General features: G+C 39.8%; 1 protein-coding gene across 2 annotated transcripts in view; it reads right to left on the reverse strand.

The window, feature by feature from the left end:
• Nucleotides 1-1,615: 1,615 nt before the first annotated feature.
• The window catches only part of pdp1 (pyruvate dehydrogenase phosphatase catalytic subunit 1), a 39,725-nt gene continuing 24,229 nt past the window's right edge, over nt 1,616-17,111 (reverse strand). For both annotated transcript variants that reach the window (XR_011352416.1, XR_011352414.1), the window contains exon 2: nt 1,616-2,759. The gene's annotated coding sequence lies outside the window, so the exon portion shown is untranslated. The remainder of the gene's footprint in view (nt 2,760-17,111) is intronic.

Raw genomic sequence — 17,111 nt, forward strand, 5'->3', positions numbered from 1 at the left:
CAGCCTTCTGTCGTCGTTCTTGTTCACCAGGCAGGCGTCCCTGAGTACTTTTTTTGTTGTCTCAAGGTCTCTAGTGTCTGCTGTGGTATTCCACCACGGCGAATTGGGGAAATAAATTCTTAACTTCTCAAGTGTACAGACATTATCATACCTACCGGACATTTATAAGTCAGTCTCTCAGATACAATTGAGGCCAATAAGCCTGAACCTTTGTTTTCTTTCAAAGCCCAACCTTCACGTGGGAGATTTCTCCTCTTAATAACCAGTTTAGGGCAGAAAACTCAGTTCCTCAATTGTTTATAGACCACCTTCTCACTCTATTGGACTTTGCAACGACACAATAAAGACTTTTAAACTCTAGTAGTTTCTTGCGAAGCACTTAATAAATGTCATTCAAACACCTTAAGGACTTTTATCTTGTCTGTAATCACTTACGTGTTACAATCCTGGCATGCGACCTTCAATTGTGGTCGTCTAATTTGTCCGATCTCCAGTTCTTACTGACAATCATAAAGATTTTTTTAAAAAAAAGAGAATTTTGTTAAAACAGGCTTCTCTGGACCTTTTTATCAGCCGGCTGAGATGATTGTCAGAAAAAACAGAAACCGTCGTCCAGTGTTCACTCACCCATCACGTCGGGGTCACCAAATTGTTAGGTCTGCTTTGTTCATGAATGAGTGAGACAAACACCAGGCTGAGTCGAAATCAGGGTTCTTTGTTCTTTATTACCGGATTGTAACACTTGCGACTAAACATTTGAGTCGGAGAATGCATTCTGCCGTTATCAGCAAAATGGTGATTTTTTATACCCTTGGATATGTGCTTAGAACATCATCATATCATTACTTGTCCAATGACTAAAACTGTTGCTATCCTTTCCCTGCTAGCTTCCTGCCTCTCAATCCATCAATGTCTCTCTTATCTTGTAAGTACAAGGATGCATTCACATCTTGTTACAGCCCTGTACATTCCCATCTCATGATGTTTTACCTAACAGGAGTACAAGGACACCTCCCCTTCTTGTTACTGCCCTGTACAGGGTAACTCCCTACACATTCCCATCTCATGATGTTTTACCTTACACTATCAACAGGTCCCGAGCAAAGACCAGCACAACAAACCACGCCGAGTTGGTCCAAAAGAGAAAGAAGACCACCTGAATGCTTTAAGAATTATGTGCCCTGATTATTATTAAATACTTTCCCTTTTATAATTATAATTACTCATGAGATGTTTTCTAATTCTCACTTGTAGTTCTGGGCCTGATGTAATCTTGTTAGTTCGAAGGGGCCCAGTCAGCATTTATCACCCGGGGTGGGGTCTTGGGTATAAGCCTGCCCTCTGCTGAACATCATGACATGGGTGTCAAGATGTCATCCTTCCATATATATATATAACCCTGTGTGTCAGTAGCCATGTTAGTCTAATAGAAGTAAAAGATGAGAAAGCATCACGTCTCCGAGTCTTAATTGTGTGAGTGTACACACAACAGGCCACCCAGGCGTAACAGAAATTATTTATACATGTTGAAGATTTTATGAGCTTCTATTAACATGAAACATTCAAAAACCATTTCATTAAGAATATATTTCTAGATTTACAAATTTAACTGTATATGTACATACATTTTTCAATGGTTCAAACAACACATATTAGTTTGATCTATTAGGATTCCACTCACAAATTTTTAGAGAAAGCATTTATCAATTAAAATTTGTCCACAGTCACTGGCATTAATGAAAATCAATTTCCCACATTAATAAAATAACAATGTGCTGATGGGGGTGTATGTTATTTTAATAGTATGTTACACAGTGAGAAAATAAAAAGACTGGGCAACAATTCTTTGAAACAAAAGAGTGCATTGCTCCAACAAAAATTTGTTTTCAACATTTTGCTGAAAAGTGAGGCCTGCTTTGTGTGTGAAACGCTTAATATACAGTATGAGTAAAACTATTTCCCTCAAAACATTCAGCTGCTTTATGCTACTTTTTGAGATTAAAATCCTTAAATAATTCTGGCTGTAGATCATAGATTAAATAGATCACTAACGTTTTTGTTTCACTATATGTATGGCAGAAAGCTGAAGTGATTTTTGTGTGGTTAATGTTAACAATTGTGCTTAACATTAAGAATAATCGGAGTATTGTGAAATACTTTTAGAATATCTGTTAATCTTCTATCAAAGTTTTTATTTACTAAATACTTTCTTTTTCAGTTTTTTTCTCCTGCATCCACAGAAAAAAATGAAACGAATTAATAAATGTTTCCTAACTTCATGGAGCACTCTCTTTCATGGTTATTTTGAGGTAATGATATAATACTTATCCCCTTCCAGGGGTGCAGTGCTACTGGAGCTCACTGGAGTGCTGCTCCAGCATCTCAGGGGGGTTCTGGCACCTCCTTGTCACAGTTTTTGGTGAGTTCTGGCACCTAAAAAATTAGCACTGCACCCCTACCCCCTTCCATTATTATCCTTCAGCCAGTCTCTGATTTTTCCTTAACTTTTATCAGAGAAAATACACAAGTAGTACTGGTAGTTGCTCAGATACTCAATACATAGCGATGCAGACCACTCTTCTAATGGTACACATCAAAGGATTTTTTTAGATGGTGGTGAGGGTTTGGCCTTTAGCAGATTTCCAATTTCAGCAGCTCTCTGAGATGACAACTCAGTTTCTCTTCCCACAGATATGGCCGATCCGCTTCGTTTTTCCACAACTTTTTTGTAAGTGTAGCGTGAATAGAAGCTCTCACGGCTGAAGAGAGAACAAATACTTTTATTAGTTTATGACTATGGGTAGGGTTTCACAGTAGTCTTCAGAAGGGTTCTGGGAAACCAGGGTTACATGTGAGCAGATGGGGGCGGAGTTGGGAGGCCTTTATCAATCATTGCATGAATATAGGAGTTGGGAGGTGATGTTGAGACTGTATAAGACGTTGGTGCGGCCTAATTTGGAGTTCTGTGTGCAGTTCTGGTCGCCTAATTATAGGAAGGATATAAACAGAGTGGAGAGAGTGCAGAGAAGGTTTACCAGAATGTTACCTGGGTTTAAGCATCTAGAGTATAGGGAGAGATTGGACAGATTAGGTCTTTATTCTTTGGAGCGTAGAAGGTTGAGAGGGGATTTGATAGAAGTATTTAAGATTATGAAAGGGATAAACAGAGTGGATGTGGATAGACTATTTCCGTTAAGAGGAGGAAAGATTAAAACAAGAGGACATGAGTTAAGAATTAAGGGGCAGAGGTTTAGAGGTAACATGAGGGGGAACTTCTTTACTCAGAGAGTGGTAGACGTGTGGAATGAGCTTCCGGGAGAAATAGTGGCGGCGGAGTCAATTGTATTATTTAAGAAAAGGTTGGACAGGTATATGGATGAGAAGAAGATGGAGGGTTATGGGCATTGTGCAGGGAGGTGGGACTAGAGAGGGGTGTTTGGTTCGGTGCGGACTAGAAGGGCCTAATGGCCTGTTTCCGTGCTGTAAATTGTTATATGTAATGCACTACCAGTGAATCCCAGTTCACTGCAGTAAATTACTTTAGATTACCAGCATTTTATTTTAAGTATTAAGAGCAGATTTTGCTCCATGTAAAATATGGATGAAATGGTGGTTGATATTAACACAATTATTCTAAGGTATTGGCTGTTGCAATGTAACTTCTTACATTAGCTATACCTTACTCCACAAAAGTTACATAAATTGAAGTCAGAAATATCAGACCAATATTTTCAATGTTTCTAGCATTCAACTTGGTCATACCCTAAAGTGAGACCTTTCTGAAAAGTTTGGGTAATCTCCTGGGGAAAGAAATACTGGAATTTGATACCCTCAGGTACCTGAATTATTTTTATTGGGAATTTAGAAGACGTAAGACCCAAAATGAGGTTGTCAAAATATTAATTAAAGTTTGGTAAGCTCACAGTGGCCAGGAAATACATAAGGTTTAGCCCGCTGGAAGATAGAAATGCATAATTGTGTTCTCCTGGAGAAGATCACTTATAACCTCAGAAACAGGTATGATTTATTTTTAAGAATATGGAATTCATACTTAAGGTACATCAGGGTAAATCTTTAACGATTCTCCCCCCACCACCCCGTCTCTTCTCCCCCCCCCCCCGTTGCTCGCAGCACCGAGGACCCTGGATAAGTCAAGTTATTTGTCCCTTGATGGGAGTCGGGTTTATCCTTGGTGAAGCCAAGATTTTCTTTATTCTTTCTCTTTTCTTACTTTTTCTTCTTTTCTTCTTGTTTCTTGGTTGGGGGGGGAAGAAGGGTTCCTCTTATTTTGTTCTTCTTTCTCTCTATTATCTTTTTCTCCATTTGGTTCGACATGGACGGTGAATTTGCATTTTTGGAGTATTATTGGAATTTTTCTTTCTTTATAAAAATTGAATTACATCTTGACTTCTTCTTTCTCACATTCTTTACTATCGACTCGCGGATCGAGATTTGTATTATTTTGTTAATATTATGGTTTCACTTTTTGATTATTCTTCATTTTCATTGAAAATTCTCAAATAAAATATTTTCCAAAAAATGGGTACGCTTTTCTGTAGACTGCACTTTCACCTTTTCATGCATTTGTTTAAGTACCTATAACCAAAGTAGCAGAGTTTGGATTTCTCCAATTAATGTTGCCTTATTATGTTTAGCTATAATTTTAAACATGCTCTCTTTTTTTTCACCAGGCCTGCACATTGCTCTACTTCTCATTGTTCAGTTGTTCATCTAAAGCAGCAGTTCCCAACCTTTTTCTTCCCACTCACATCCCACCTTAAGTAATCCCTATGCCATTGGTGCTCTGTGATTAGTAAGGGATTGCTTAAGGTGGGTTGTGAGTGGGAAGCGAAAGTTGAGAACCACTTCTCTAGACCCAATTGTTACCAAAATATTTTGCTTGAGAAAAATTGTGATTGGCCCATTTCCTTTGGAGTTATGGAACCATGAACAAAACAGTGGTTTTCAAATTTATTTCTTTCCATCCACATCCCACCTTAAGCAATCCCTTACTAATCACAGAGCACCTATGGCATAGGGAATACTTAAAGTGGTATGTGAGTTGGAAGAAAAAGGTTGAGAACCACTGATCTAAAAGTTTAAAAATATATGGTCTCATTCTGTAATAAATGCCAATAAATTCACAAAGCATTAGACATAGATCAAGATGTTGGATTGGTCCAAAACAGTTTTGGCATTTAATTTCTCAAAGATGTAAATGCTAGGTTCGTACTACAAGAAGTACTGAAGAATACAAGAACAAGCTATGGAATTAATGTTTGAAAGATATTACAGGTATTGAATTGTTGAATCAACACTGCCATCTATTGGTTCAGCATGACCTTTGCTCAAATGGAGCAAAAAAAGCACAATCACAGGAGGAGCTCAGTGGATCAGGGCAAATCTGGATAGTCAATGTTTCAGGTGTCCTTGACTATGCTCTTGCCTCTGTAGATGCTCCCTAATCCACTGAATTCTCCAGCACCTTGCTTTTTGCTCCAGATTCTTGCATCTGTGGTCTCTTGTGTCTCTATGTGGACCAATATAAGAACTGATGGCAAGCCTTTACGACCAACAGGAATGTTGGAAATGGGAGAACGATGGATCATTATTTATATCCATAAAATGACCATCTTATTTGCTGTGATTGTGTGCTTCTGTAGTTGGGCAAATAGCAAATGCTGGAATCAGTCCCTAAATTTCATTGCAATGAAGTCTGACTTTATACCTCATTGGGTCCTGGACCTGAAATATTAATTGTTTCCTTTTGCACAGATACTGTCTGACATACTAAGGGTTACCAGTATTTTTTTTAAATTCAGATAACCATCATCTGACCAACAACCCATCTTGGTCCTACTATATTGACTTTACAAGGAAGAAATTGTGTCAAAGACTTTCACAAGGCCTATGAAATTTGGCCCTGAGGTCTCATACCAACTTTTAAAGATGCACCATTGAAAATATCCTGTCCGGGTGAATCACAGCTTGTTACAGAAACTGCTCTGCCCAAGACCACAAGAAACTGCAGAGAATGATGTACACAACTCAGGCCATAACACAAACCAACTTCCCCTCCATCCACCCTGTCTATACCTCTAGCTGTCTCAGAAAAGGTGCCAAAAGATACAAAAGAACATCGCACCATGGTCGTACTCTCATCTCCCCCTCCATTCTCCTAGTTTTTATGTGAACTTCTATTGGTACACTTCAAAAGCTCTGATTTATGTTGGAAAAAGAAGAAATATAGAATGTCATGTAATGTCCTTAATTGCATCTCATTAATGTCCTTGATTGCATCTGATGTAAAAAAAAATGCCGATGCATATGCAGATGGAACTGCCTGAGCTAAACTCTCAATAGGTGTGATTGCACATAGAAATGATTGCTAATGTAATCAAACTTAGGTTAAATTACTTGATGCATAAAAATGGACACCATTGATCTAATTTCTAGACATGTATTTTGCAGCAACATTGCTTTTGGTATTTTCCATATAAATTGTGTTCACCTTAAATTAAATTTGTAAGGTCCATGATACCTACAAGCTCCAATCAGGATTTTCCATTTCCAAAATTCAGATCGTATTGTATTTTTCAGTAACAAAAGTAAACAGTTTAATTTTTACGACATGCATTAGTCAATAAGGGGACTTTAAATGGGAGTGTCATATCCTAGGACCATTGTAGCTGGGTTAAGTTTGTAATGGGATGCTCATTAGATTCTAAGAATGCTTGCGTGTTCCAGGAAACAATTTATTTTGTAAAGGACAGCTCTATGCATAAAAAAAGTACTGCTCATTGGATTTGAAAATCCCTCCCTATACTGATCTTTACTTCCAGAATTTGAACCCCAATCTGACTAATTTATTTATTTCCCATTTATTTGCTACATCTAGACCAGGATCATAAAGGGCACATGCCTCTTTCCCACCAAAATTGTCCAATGATTTTCAACAATTTTTGTCTGATGTTTTGCAATTCCAGTAGCAACCAGCAGATGGCTCTGAATCAATCAAGATCACCAAACAGCATGCATCACAGGGTCAAATACAGTAAAATCCCTGTTATCCGGAATTCACACAACTGGCAAAAAAAACATGGTAAAAAATACAGGTTTAAAATTGGCACCCTTAGCAGTCAGTTCGCCAATCAGGAACATGCAATCTCAAGCAACCGGAAAATTCACTTATTTGGCATCTACTAATCCCCAAAGATGCTGGATATTGGCAGTTATACAGTATCTTGAAAATGATCAGTGATGTGCAAGTCCCAAAGAATTATTAACTTTGTTCATTTTATATTCTGTGATCTCCCCCAATCAAAAAGGCACCTCCCTCAAACAAGGGAGATGTTTCCCTCCTGATTATGTTTCTACTTTCTGCTCTAATGAATAGTTAAATGAGCAATTACCTGTGCTAAGTTTGATGATTGTTATTCGAGCAATGGGAGTTGGTGAGTCAATGTGAGATCCCATCCATGCATGTGCAGTCATTCCTTTACAGTCCGGAGGGGAGAAGCCACTGAACTTAAATGAGCTAAATTAAACAAACCAACCATAACACAAACGTATGACTGAACATGTTTATTGCAACCAAAGCATCTTTATCTATAAACAAGAAAAAAGAGGGGAGGATGAGATGGGCACATTGACTCACAAGCTCCCATTGTTTGAATAATCATCATCAAATTTCACACAGGTAAGTGCTCGTTTATCTCTTCATTATTCTCTGCAATGTATGTTGGTACACCAATGTGAGAGTTTGTAGCTCAGTGACTTATCCCCTTCGGGTGGTCTGACAGACCATAATCAGTTCAATGGGCCCCCTTCCTGCGGCGTTGTTCAATCCGCTGCGTGTAGGATGCAAGCCGTGAAACTCAGACCCTTTGAGTTTAAAGCTTTATTGTAAAATCTATTAAAGGTTTTCACATTGCTCCATCCCACCTGGTGGAGGATATCCCATATAGGGACCTCGGCCCTTATTGGCTGCCGAGGTCACTGCCGCTCTAGTTGAATGGGACCCAAACTGAGAAATATCCACTCTAGCCACTCTCATGACCTCCCACAGCCATCTGGCCAATGTCTGGGGGGTAGCCCACTGATGCGGTTTCTTATAGCATATAAAGAGGATTTCTCATTTAGTCTAATATGTTTAAAATATGAAAAAGTTATTTAATTAGAAGAGATCTGTGGGAATAGAGAATCAAGTGTATGCTATCTTGGAGAGCTGTATATTTGAAAAGTTTTTCCCCCATTTTAACTGCATGATGTTAAAACACTTTACATCAGATGTTTGCTGCCATTTGGAGCCAATCATTAATTGCACTTTTTAATTCATTCAATATTCTTGCAAGAGACGTCACCAATAATGGAGTTTCAACAACAATAAGCCACATTCCTGTAAAAGCAGCTCATGTGTTCAGTCACAGGAATTTTAAAAATTCCACCTCCAAGTACATATGAAACCTATAGTCAACACCAATGGAACGTTTCAGTAACTATTTGCTTTCTGTTCTATTGATATTTGAAGAAAATGACTGATATTCGGTTCATCATGTCAATATTATTGATGGGCTTGATTTACGCGGAGAGGCTAGATAGGCTGGGACTTCAAGGCTTGTGCGCCCAGCCCTCTACTGTTCACACTGCTGACTCGTGACTGCACCGCCAGATTCAGTTCTTACAGAATCATCATATTTGAGGATGATACAACGTTTTTTTAGCCTCATCAGCAACAAGGATGAGTTGTATTACAGAGAAGTTGAAAGACTCATAAAATTCTCTGAGAACAACAAATAGAGTCTCAATGTAGACAAGACAAAAGAGATCATTGTGGACTTCAGGAGGATCAAGGTTGACGACTCTCCACCACACACCAATAGTTCCACAAAGTTCCTTGGCATGTAAATAAAGGACAACCTATCCTGGACTTACAATACCTCCTCATATGTCAGGAAGGCACAGCAATGCCTATACTTCCTAAGGAGGCTAAATGCCAATTAAAAAAGAAGAGGCAGCTTCAGTTGATGAGAGTAAAGACTCTGCAAAAGCACTGCAGATGATGTCAGCTGATTCTAGAGTCAGTGGTACAGAAATGGCCCCCATCTTGACAACCTTTTACAGGAGCATATTGAGGGTGTCCTGTCTGGCTGCAGCATTGTGTGGTATGGTAGCTGCAGAGCATCAGGCTGGGAGTCCATCATTAAAACAGTCGAGAAGTTCACTGGGGTCTCCCTTTCCTCTATAGATGATATTTACTGGGAATGTCGCCTAAACAGGGCTCAAGGAATTATAGAATATCGATTCCATCTATGGCACAGTATCTTTAACCCACCACCATCAAGAAGGAGGTACAGGAGCATCAAAATCAGGACTGCTAGGCTGAGTAATATCTTTTTCCTGCAGGCTGCGAGTGTGGTAATATGTAATTACACCACTAGGTCACCAGGGGTCATCCCAGTGACCTTGTACATAAAGCTACAGTTTGGCCTTCAAGATTGGTCTTGCAGAGAGACAAGACCTCTTAGTGTACATATTAGTTTATTAAAGCTGTCTTATATTCGCACTGCTGGTTTGGTTATTGTTTGAGATTGATGAACAGTATCCTGTAACCGTGCAGGTTAGAGTATTTATATACTGTATTTATTTTGATTATTTATGCAACCATTGTGTTCTGTGCTTTGTGTTTTTCTGCACGCACCATGTTCTGGGGAGACACTGCTTTGTCAGGTTGCATATATACATTCAGATGAAAATAAACATATTTTTTTTATTGAGCAGTGGAGGCTAAGAGGGAATCTTATGGAGATCATGAGGGGAATAGATAAGGTTATTAATCATAGTTTTTTTTTCCAGGATAGGGAAGTCAAAACTTGAGAGCATAGATTTAAGGTGAGATGGGAAAGAATTAAAATAGTGAAACAGGACAGTCTGCAGACTCTTGCAATTTTAGTAAAAACACAGAAATGCTGAAGGAACTCAGCAGGCCTCGCAGCATCTATAGAAGGTAAAGATATATAGCCAACATTTTGGGCTTGAGCACTTCATCAAGGTATAAGTAAAAAGCAGGCAGGCACCTGAATTAAAAGGCTGATGAGAAGGAAAGAAAGAGTGGGGGGGGGGGAAGGGAGGAGGGAGCACAAACCAACAGACAAAGGGTGATATTTGGAAATGGGTAGGAGGACACAAGAGGAAAGATGAAAATTGCTCGGGGGACAGCTCTATGAATGCAGAACTGAAAGAAAAGAGACGGAGGGAAAATGGGGAGAGAGAGAGAGAGAGAGAGAGAGAAAGGAAAGGATAAATAGGGATAGAAGGGGTGGAGGCTAATTAACACCAGAAAAGTCAATGTTAATACCATTCAGTTAGAGGGAGCCCAGATGGAATGTTGTTTCTCCAAATTGCAAGTGGTCTCAGACTGGCAGAGCATGAGACCTTGGACAGATATGTCAGTGGTACCCAGTTTCTCCAATGTAGATGAAACCACAATGGGAGCACTGGATGCAATAAATGGCCCTTGCAGATTCATAAGTGTTGCTTCACTTGGAAGGACTGTTTGGGGTCCCAAAGGGTGGTGAGGGAAGAGGGGTGGATGCAGGTGCTGCACTTCCTGCGATAGTTTTAAGAGAGATTGGAGGGGTATTTCTTCACAGAGAGAATAGAACAAGCTCTCCAAGGAAGTGGCAGAGGCAGGTTAGAAAAAAACATTGAGGCAAGTAGATGGATAGGAAAGGTTGAGAGGGTTATTTGGTTGTTTGTCGGCAAATGTTTCTTGCTTGGCCAGCATGGGCAAGTTGTGCTGAAGGGCCTGTTTCCATGCCATGTACAAAATACATATGCACGGATATTCTTACTTTCTGCAGCTGGACAAATAGTTTAGAACATAAGAAATAAGAACAGAAGGCCATCTCCGCCATTCGATGAGATCATGGCTGATCTGATAATAGGCTCATCTCCACCTACCTGCTTTTTCCCCATATCCCTTCAATTCGATCCAATCAATGGGCAGTGAATTTCTCAGATTCACCATCCTCTGGGAAAACCAGTTTCTCCTCATCTCCATTTTAAATCTACTACCCTGAATTTTCAGGCAATGTCCCCTGGTTCTAGTCTACCCACCAATGGAAACAACATAGCTACCTCTATTATGTCTGTGCCTTTCATAATTTTATATGTTTCTATAAGATCCCCTTTCATTCTTCTAAATTCCAGTGAGTACAGTACCAGATGACTCAATCTTTCCCCATAGACTAATCCCGTCGTCTCTGGAATCAACCTGGTGAACCTCCTCTGAATCCCCTCTAAAGGGGGCATACAATACTCCAGATGTCAGGTTCACCAATATCTTATACAGTTGCGGCATAACTTCCCTGCTCCTAAATTTAATTCCATTTGCCTTCTTGATATCCTGCTGAACCTGCAAACCAACCTTTTGCGATTTATGCACAAGCACTCCCAAGCATTTCTACATGGCAGCATGCTGCAATCGGTTGCCATTTAAATAGTATTCTGATCTTCCATTTTCCCTTCCAAAATAGATAACTGCATATTTAGCATGTAAGAGCCAAAGGCTCGTTTCTTACTTGTTGAGGCCACGGGCATCAGCGGTGTCCTGGGATCCAAAGGTAGGCCTCTTCCCTTTGGCACATGTGCAAAAGCCGTCACCGTTTAGGGTGCCAGAGGAGCATGGTGGTGCATGCGCAGTTGGCTTGGCCTCAGCAGCAGCGGTTTCAGCTGAGACCAGCATGTGCACCAGTAGGCATGTGCCATGGAGCATGGCGACACATTACTGCTTCGCTCGGCCTCGGCAGCGAGTGGTTGGAGTTGGGGCCGGTGTGTCCACAAAAGGAGCATGCACAGGTGGTTTTGCACACATTAAATATAGGTTCCCCAGCCCGCGTCATCAGTTGGTGATCCGAGAGGGTGAGTTAGACGGCAATCATTTCTGTCGACCACTAAGTTACAAATTACGCTACACATTACGTTACATGAACCTATATTTAACATTATAGGGATGTTAGAATGGAATGATACATGTTATTGGTATTTTACAGACATGAGCCCTTTTATGTTTGTTTAATAAAGAATATTTTAGAAAATTTATTTGGGGTTCATTACTGATTTATTCAAGAAAGACATCACAGACAAACGCCTAAATTAGCCACCAAGTGAATATATTTTATTGGAAAGAAGTCGTTACATTAAGTTGACAGAAAATAGATGACAGAAACTACTCTTTTACTGGAACATTTGGACTGCTGTAAAGGGAAATTGAATTGTATTGAAACCAATATTGCAGCCATCTTAGAAATATGGAGTTGCTTTGCAGTTTGTAATCCATATTCATCAGCCTGAGTATAGACAGAAAAAGAGTTCAAAACTTCTAATCTGTGAGAAGAGGGTTTTGTTGACACATTGGTAAAGCCATTTCTTGAAAATCAGTGATATTCAAGATGCTGCAGTGAAAACTCGCTTGTTAATAGCAGAACATTACAGCCATCAGAAGTGGTAGGCCTACGTCTTTGGACTCCTTCTGTATATTTGTGGCAAGTTTTGGACACTGTTTGGATTTGCCACCACTGATGGGGACTGTTGAATTGGCTTGTGTTGTGTGTGGTTGTTGCTCAAGCTTGACAGATGGTGGAACACGATGAGTAAAATGGCAGCAGCTGCTTCAGGCATTGCTGTAGAGGAGCAAGGTATTGAAGATATGAAACTTGTGGATTTTGGAGCAGAAATGAAGTGACGAAGGCTAGATACCATAGATGACAAAAGTGCTCTCTTCGCTAGACTGAAGCTGGCAATTAAAAAAGAAGAGGCAGCTTCAGTTGATGAGAGTAAAGAGTCTGCAAAAGCACTGCAGATGATGTCAGCTGATTCTAGAGTCAGTGGTACAGAAATGGCTAAAAATGTGTCAAAAAAATGTCGGTGAAGAGGGCGAAAGAACATGTACGATTTGAATTTGAATTTGAAAAGGAGTCACTGATGTACCAGAAGTAAATCCAGCAGAAAAATCCTGGTTCAGATGAGTGGTCTTACTGGGCTGGTAAGGATAATGGCAAATTCTCAGTACCGCCTGTACAAATTAAGGCCAAGAATGGCAATGGCACATACACATGCATTTCTTGAACCAGGAAGCAGGAGAAGCAAAGGAAATTCCAAAGTGGGCTCCGGGCCTCATTTCTTTTTTTTTAAGGCCTACGGCACCTGGTATTCCCAGGCAGTCTCCCATCCAAGTACTGACCAGGCCTGAGTGTGCTTTCGAGAACCGACAAGATTGGGCGTTTTCAGGCTAGTGTGGCTGTAGGCAAGGGCCTCATCTCTATATATATAAAGGCTAAGGCTGAGTTGGCTGGTCTTCAAGCTCAAGAAGATGGGCTCAATGAGAAATATGCCTTAGAGGAGCAGCGAAGGATGCAGCAAATAAAGCAGCAAATGGAACAGGAGGAGCAACTGAGGAAGCAGAAATTGGAGCTAAGGGAAAAAAAAGGGAACAATTGGATCTGATGTCAAAACTTGTTGCTAAGAAAGTTAAGTGAAGGTAGGGATGGTAAGAGGTCATCACATGAAATGAGAGCATTTGATACTAACACAGAACCTTTTGTACCACGGTCACGTAGCAATGAATACACATGCACAAATCCTCCACAAGCATGATGTTGCTGGGGCTATAGCACCAATAATCACCCCCTGTCAACAGGATGGCCAAAGGATTTTGGTTGTGAAACATGATGAGTTATGGGAACAGCAAAAGACTGTAAATAAGAATTTTGCTTTTGAAGAAAACATATCAATGTGAAAATAAATCAAAGACATCTAAACCAATATTGAAGGAATTATTTTCATCAACAATAGATGAAAATGAAGTATTAGAAGATGTTGCAAATACTGCTGGTGATTATTCCTGTGTAATTTAATCTGAGGAAGGACTAAAACAAAAGACTGAGAACAAACCTGAAAGTGGCTTCCACAGCCCAGAAGTTACAGCAGACAAGGTCAATGAAGAAACCTCGTGACATGCTGCAAAACAGGCGAATGCAGAAATTTGCATTGTGAAATAAAGGAGCATGTGACTGATAATTTGGTGCATCTGTCTTCAGAGAACAAAATGTTGAAAAAAAAAGACTTGGAAATATTGGATAATCGTGAAAACAGTGAACAAAAAGCTTTTAACTTTGTACTTGGAAATAAAACCAGATTTCAAAAGGATGAGAATGAATCCAATGATTCTTCAGTTTTAAAAGTGATGAAGGGAAAATTCCAGATAGTGGTTGACAAGAATAGAGATTTAATTGTAGATAGAATTCACAAAGCCAGCAAGTGGAAGAAGGAATAATTGCTGAAGAAATGAATACAGCTAATGAGGAAAGAAATTCAGCTTTATTGAGATTCAAAAGGATGGAGGCCATCTTTTGAAAGAGAACAAGTCATTGGTTAATTACACAAGATAGTTGACGACAGAAAACAATCAAGAATGTTACGTTGAAGGCCCAGCTAATAATGCTGCAGAAAGAGATATTGCATTTCACCAATGAAAGAAGCAAGATGAAGAAATTCAGACACTTCAACAAGGCTTTCACACAGGTCTGAAAGCAGAAATACCAATGTTGGAGCCATAAGGGGAAATCAGTCGACTTCTTTATAGAAGGATTCTTGAAATCCTATGGCTGTTGATGAGTTTGAAGAACTAATGCTGTTTGAATCTTACATTATCTCCGATCAACTGAGGAAAAGAAAGAAAAAGATGAGCAAACCTGTTGCAGAGAAGGTTAGAGACTCATCATTAAAATCGAGATGATCAGATAAATTTTCAAAATCTGATTCTAAATGTTCAAATTCTTTCTATGAGAAGCAGAATGCTGGACAAAGGAAGAAAACCAAATGACATACTGAAGACGTATTCATGTTAAGCTCAAAAGGAGAGCTGTGTCTTTTCCGTCTGAGGGAGATCTGAGGTTCACTGGTAGATGTTTGTAACTCAAGGATTCTACAGAAGATGGAGGAACTGTAATAAGTACAAACTGAATTGATTTTGATTGGATTTTTGTGTTTTGTATTTTGCCCACTACACAGACTGCAGAGTGGGGGTAAAGATGAAGAAAGAAGGTCTGCGTAATGTTTTCAATGTTATATAGATGATTGTTTTATAATTGGTTGCGTAATTATTATTAGAGAAATTAAATCTCAGTATAAGGTGCCTGTAAGGATAACAGCAAATTCTCAATATTGCCTGTACAAATTATGGGCTGGTGTCAAGGTTTGTTTCTTACCTGTTGTGGGTGTCGGCTGTGTCCCGGGATCTGTAGCTAGGCTTCTTCCCTTTGGCGCATCCACGAAGGCTGGCACCATTTACGGTGCTGGAGGAGCATGGCAGCTCATGCTCAGTTGGCTCGGCCCCAGCAGCAAGCAGTTGGAGTCGGGGCCAGCACGTCCAAAAAATGCATGCGCAGGTGGTTTTGCATGTGTTAAATATAGGTTCCCCAGCCCGCATCGTCAGTTGGCAATAATTTCTGTCAATCATTAAGTTACAAGGTACGCTACCCATTACATGGACTTTTATGTAGAATGTTATGGGGATGTTAGAATGGAAAATTACATCATGTTTAATTGGTATTTTACAGACATTAGCCCTTTTGTGTTTGTTTAATAAAGAACATTTTAGAAAATTTATTTGGGGTTCATTACTGATTTATTCAAGAAAGGCGTCGCAGACAAATGTCTAACTTAGCCATCAAGCAACTATATTTTATTGGAACAAAGTCGCTACAAACAATATTGTACTCCATCAGCCAGACCCTTGCCCACTCACTTAACCTGTCTATATCTCTCTGTTGACTCTCTATATTCACTGCACAATTTGCTTTTCCATTCATTTTAGTGTAATCAACAAACAGATACACTCAGTCCCCTCTCCCAGATTGTTTATGTATATCATGCTTATTGTATATGTATATTAGCTATCCTTATGCAGAACAAAGTGACATGGCAATGGTGCAGACAGTCCTTTTGTAATGTCAGAGCAGTGTAATAAATGGAGGTTCAAGAGCCTGATAGATATTAGAAAGATAACAGATCACTTATATTCCCAAACTAATTGTTGGCATGTTCATAGAGGATCTCGGGGCCAACAGAGACTGAGGAGAAGCAAAGCAATTGGGAGAACGGTGAGTGGAGGGAACCAGCCTAGGTGAGTGAGTTTTTAAAAAGAGCAAGGAGGGAAACAGAAGGGTTAAACAGAGTGTTGATTTGTGGGAGCAATTACTTGAGATAATTGGCAAGGACAAATAAAAGGAGGGGAAGCTGAAGAGGAGTGGCCAGTATGTGAGTGGCCCAATGTAGTACTGGAGCTTAAGGCTTTAACTTGAGAGGCTTTGGCAAGCAGAGGCTGAGGATGAGCTTGCTTCCAGTGAGGCAAGGACAGGTGAGGTAATTTAATTAAATTAGGAGTAGGTAATGCATTGCTCCGATTGTGGGAAATCTGGGACAGCATAATTGACCCTGATGACTACACCTGCAAAAGGTGCATCCAGCTGCAGCTCCTGACAAACCAAGTTAGGGAACTGGAGTTAGATGAACTCTGGATCATTCAAGAGGCAGACAGGGTGATAGAGAAGAGTTTCAGGAGACACTCCAAAAAGTCACGAGGCAGGTATCTGGGTGATTGTCAGGAGAGGGGATGACCTACAAGGGACAAGTTGTAGTGGTCACATCTCTGGCACTGAGACTGGACCCTCAGCTCAAAAAGGAAAGAGTGAAAAGAAGTTCCACATGCCATCTCTCCATCCTTCAATCTGTATCCAATTTCCAAGTTGTTGCTACACATTTCCTAGAAACTGCTAAAGCAATTCATACAAATTCAGTTTGATACATAGTTAATTTTGATATTGCCCAAGAAAAATAGCATTGGATCCTGTGGAAACTTGACTCCAGTTATTCATTCCAAAAAATTACCAACTTCCACGCAAAGAGGCTTAACTTTAGGACACTGCCAAGTAGAAAGCAAATAAAAAAATCCAATCTCTCATCCTCACCTAAAGCACAAATCCAATAGTATAAGATTCAATTTTTAAAATTTTTTGTGGAATCAAATATAACTGATGCAAAAATAATAA

This window comes from Narcine bancroftii, chromosome 2 (genome assembly GCF_036971445.1).
Source record: "Narcine bancroftii isolate sNarBan1 chromosome 2, sNarBan1.hap1, whole genome shotgun sequence".
Taxonomy (NCBI): domain Eukaryota; kingdom Metazoa; phylum Chordata; class Chondrichthyes; order Torpediniformes; family Narcinidae; genus Narcine; species Narcine bancroftii.